This window comes from Rutidosis leptorrhynchoides, chromosome 1 (genome assembly GCF_046630445.1).
Source record: "Rutidosis leptorrhynchoides isolate AG116_Rl617_1_P2 chromosome 1, CSIRO_AGI_Rlap_v1, whole genome shotgun sequence".
NCBI lineage: Eukaryota > Viridiplantae > Streptophyta > Magnoliopsida > Asterales > Asteraceae > Rutidosis > Rutidosis leptorrhynchoides.
The window spans coordinates 667,850,503-667,855,569 of NC_092333.1; positions in this window are offsets into that span (position 1 = coordinate 667,850,503).

Sequence of the window (5,067 nt, forward strand, 5' to 3'; positions counted from 1 at the left end):
GCGGAGGTTCATTTTTCAAATCATGCACGTTTTGGTTTCTAGCTCGTCGACATATTTATATATAATATATTTAATTTATATTAATTAATTATATATTATATTATATTCTCGTGCATAGTTGACTTGTAATTTTTGTTCTGATAAGTCGTACGTCGTCACTCGACTTATGTCCCGGTTCCGGTTTTTTGAACGTCCTCTCGTACACTGAGAAAAACTTGTACTTTACATTTCGGGACTCGTACCTTTGTCAAAATATAGACTTAAATTATCTATAAACTATACCACTCGAAATATAACTTATACATTTGAGTGTTTTGGTCATTTCCTTCTATAAATCATCGTCTTGTTATTTACCAATATTATAGTATTATCAAATGTTTTATAATCAACTTAATATATATTATTTAAAAACACATTTTAAAAAAAACACAACGCAAGTTATTCAAACAATTAATATCCAACTTATCATAAATATTCACATAGATATTTAAACCAATAAGTTTAATGCACAGTATCATATACTTAATACTTTGTTACGCTTTCAAGTTATAGTATATATATGTATCTATTTATACATAATTGTTCGTGAATCATCGAGAATAGTCGAATGGTATTTGAATAGTTAAAAAATTTTGAGATTCAACTTTACAGACTTTGCTTATCGTGTCGGAAACATATAAAGATCTAGTTTAAATTTGGTCAGAAATTTCCGGGTTGTCACAGTCCGAAAGGTCGTCAACCTAAGTCAAAGGTCACTAGGTTAGTATGTTGTCCCAAAAGATTTAAAAGTGCATAAATTAAGTTTAAGTGTCATCATCAACATCATTCATCATCATAAAAGCTAAGTATGTTTAACAAGAATAGTGATCGAAACAAAAGTCTGACTTTGGACAGCTGTTACGACCTCTATACAAATCGAAAAGATGCGTAGTCAGTGGCTATGGCTCCGTATGTGAATCCTCTAACCTCTGACCAATTTTCAGAACCTAACACGTCTTCGTTTGACCGTGGCGATGGTTTAAGTGCGAGTAGGTCAGAAATTTCAGCACAACGTTACAAATGCGTAGTGACTTTCGGAAGGCTATAAATCCTAAACCGTATATCGGATTAAGTCGGGGCCTAAATGAAAAGTCATCTACTCGAAACGAAATATCTGAAAATCAATTTTCCAGAAGTCCAGGAATCTGATCAGACCTCTAAAAACAGCAAACAAGTGCTCCGGTGAGGTTCTTGGTGCTTGATGCTCATCACGGTTCTCATCCTTGATGCTTGTAAGCTTCGTGTACAACTCTTTGATGTTTTATCATCACTTTGACCAAGGTTCAACCATCAATACAAAACTAAGAGTAAAATCTATCATTCTACAAGTTTTAGACATCAAGATTGCCTCTTTATTGCATAAATCCAATAAAGTTTCAACCTTTGTCCTTTTTACACAAGTTTATGCATCTCCATCATATGTGATGATGAAGACTTGATCTTTATCATTACAGCAGACACAAAAAGGTTCCAAGTAAGTGAGATCTACAATAATAACTTAGATCTCAAGTATTAAGAAAACCCTAAGCTAGAAAGCTTGGATCTTTACAAGATTAATGAGACCATAAGCTAGAAAACTAAGATCTTTAACAAAATAATGAAGGTAATGAGACCATAAGCTAAAAATCTAAGATCTTTAACATAATAATGAATCCCTAAGCTAGAAAGCTTGGATCTTTAGTGTTCTTGATGATCTTGAAGCATAAAGCTTGGATCTTTAAGATACATGAAGATCATAAACACAAGTTTTGATCTTTATAACAAAACAAAGAAATTACAAGCTAGATCTAACAAGTAAATGAAGATTTCAAGCTAGAAAGCTTGAATCTTTCATGTTCTTGAAGGATTCAAACCCAAGTTTGAATCTATAAGATATAACAAGATCAAAAGCTAAAAGCTAGATCCATAAAATGATGATGATGATGTCGACTTTATGAAGAAGAAAAGAAGAAGAAGAAAATTTAAAAATTACACTTTTTAGAGTAAGAAAGACTACAGAGAGAATTAGAGAGTAAGTGTGTGTAAATTGCAAATGAGATCAAGTGTAAAATGGGTGAGGTTTGAGTGATATTTATAGTGGTGGTGGGGTGGTATGGCCGTGGGATTGGGGGGAGACAGGGGGGACAAACTTTTGCTTTTTGTTTAATGGTTGTCTAAAGTTGGTGCTTATGTTAGGATCCCATGCAACATTAAGGATAATGCTTAACAAAAATGCTAGTATGTTCCCTCTAATAAATGGGCATTTATCTTTCATTAATATGGGTCACTAACTTATTATAATTGGGCTAATTAAATAATCTACTAGCTAGTGTAGGGTGGGCTAAAGTCCAACAAGGTAGAAAGTCCAACAAGACTAACTAGTGTGCTCTAGTAAATTACTAAGCGTAATTAAGCATCCAAAAACCCAAGTAATTGTTATTATAAAATAACAATTAGTATTTCATAGTCGTAATATTCCGGTTACGACAATAGTTAAACGTGTACACAGTACGCAGTTCGTTCTAAACGTCAAGTGACACTAACGGTCATAAAGGCTTCCGGTGTTCAAGTTAAGTAACCTACGTACTTAAAGGCACATTTTAATATATAAACGAAAGTAATCCACATGTAGTAAGATCCCAGAGTATAATATAGCTCAGTACACACAAATACGCATTTTCGTGAAAGTACAAAGCACAAAAGCAAGTCGAAAAAGTCGGGTCGTTACATGTTGGTTATACCACAATACTGTGTGAGTCTATTATCTGTAAATAAACTTATTAAGGACAGTAATTTGATTGTAAGTTTTGATGTTGATAAGTGTTATATACAGGATTTAGCTCAAAAAAGGTTGATGGGGACTGGTAGTGAGTCACGAGGTTTATACTTCTTTGATGAACTAAGTAAATGTAAGATGTTTGTTTCTAATGTGTCTACTAAATCTAAACATTCTTATAACTTGTGGCATAACAGACTTGGTCATCCTTCTGACCAAGTTATGCATGTTTTAAAGAATAAAATCAACTTAAATAAGATAATTGATGATAATCCTTGTGATATTTTCCATAAGGCAAAACAAACAAGGGAACCTTTTTCACTTAGTGACCATAAAACTAAATCAGTTGGTGAGTTAATTCACTTGGATGTTTGGGGTCCTTATAGAGTTAAAAGTAAAGAAGGTTTTAATTTTCTTACTATAGTTGATGATTATTCAAGAGCTGTTTGGGTTTACTTACTTAAGACTAAAGAAGATGTTTTTGACTGTTTTGAAACCTTTTATAATATACTTCTAACTCAGTTTGAGAAATCTGTTAAAATTATAAGAAGTGATAATGGCACTGAGTTTATAAATAACAAAATGTTGTTGTTTACTAAAAGTAAAGGTATAATACATCAAACATCATGTTCTTACACCCCTCAACAAAATGGAATAGCAGAAAGGAAACATAGACACCTATTAAATGTTTCAAGGTCTCTTATGTTTCAGGGGGAATTCCTCTTTATCTTTGGTCTGAGTGTGTATTAACTGCTACTTATATTGTTAACAGGCTACCATCTGCTGTTCTGAATGGAAAGTGTCCTTATGAGTTGGTTTATGGTGTCAGTCCAAATCTCTCACACTTAAAATCATTTGGTTGTCTTTGTTTTGCAAATGTTTTAAATAACCATGACAAATTTTCTTCTAGGTCTTTAAAGTGTGTTTTTGTGGGTTATTCAAGTTTTAAAAGGGGATATAAATTGTTTTGTTTGGAAAATCAAAGTTTTATTTTTTCCAGAGATGTAAAATTTTATGAGCATATCTTTCCTTTTAAAATTGATTATGTTTATAAAACTGTGTTCACTGAAGGAGGTGTTAACAATTTGAATTTCTTTGATTCTCCTTATTTTGATTTTGATAATTCTGTTTTAGGTTCAAAAAGGCTACAAGTGATTTAAATCCCAATGATGAAGGGAGAGACAGTCTCATGGATGATGGCAAACATACTTCAACTAGTGATTCATCAAAATCAATAGTTGATAGTGTACCTGCAACTTCCAATGATGAGAACACTAGTGCTGAGCACTCTGTCCCTGAGGGTAATATAAATATTAATGAAAATGAAAACGTTTTAAGAAGAACATGCAGAAAAGTAGTTTACCATCTAAATTAAATCATTTTATTTTAGATGGAAAGGTTAAATATGGTTTAAACAGATATATAAACTACTCAAAACTTGGTTCTGAAAATTTCTGTTTTGTAACACACTTAAACAAAGGGCATGAACCAAAAACTAACTCTGAGGCTGCACTTGATCAGAATTGGGTGAATGCTATGAATGATGAAATGGAACATTAAATAGGAATGAAACTTGTATTTTAACTGATTTACCTGTTAGTAGAAAGCCTAAAGGGTGTAAATAGGTGTTTAGAATAAAATATAAGTCAACTAGAGAAATTGAGAGATACAAAGCAAGATTGGTTGCAAAAGGGTTTAACCAAAGGGAAGGGTTGGATTTTGATCAAACCTTTAGCCCTGTAGTTAAGATGGTTACTGTAAGAACTCTTATAACTATTGCTGTTAACAATAACTGGTCTCTGTGTCAACTTGATATTAATAATGCATTTTTGTATGGAGATTTGACTGAAGATGTTTATATGACTTTGCCTGAAGGTTTCTTTGATAAAAGTGATAAGAGAGTGTGTAAATTAGTTAAATCTCTATATGACTTAAAACAAGTTCCTAGAAAATGGAATGAGAAATTTTGTGATGCTTTATTTAAATTTGGATTTGTAAAAAGTGTTAATGATTATTCACTTTTCATGAAGTGTGCTGAAGGTGTGAATATTTTCTTGCTTGTTTATGTTGATGACATTGTTTTGACCGGTAATAGTGAAATTGAAATTGAAAATTGCAAGAATTTTTTAAAAACCAAATTCAAAGTTAAAGATCTTGGAAAATTGAAGTATTTTTTGGGAATTGAATTAGTTGAACAGTCAAATGTTATTTGTTTGTCACAAAGGAAATATTGTTTAGAAGTCATTTCGAAATTTGACTTACTTGGAAGTAAG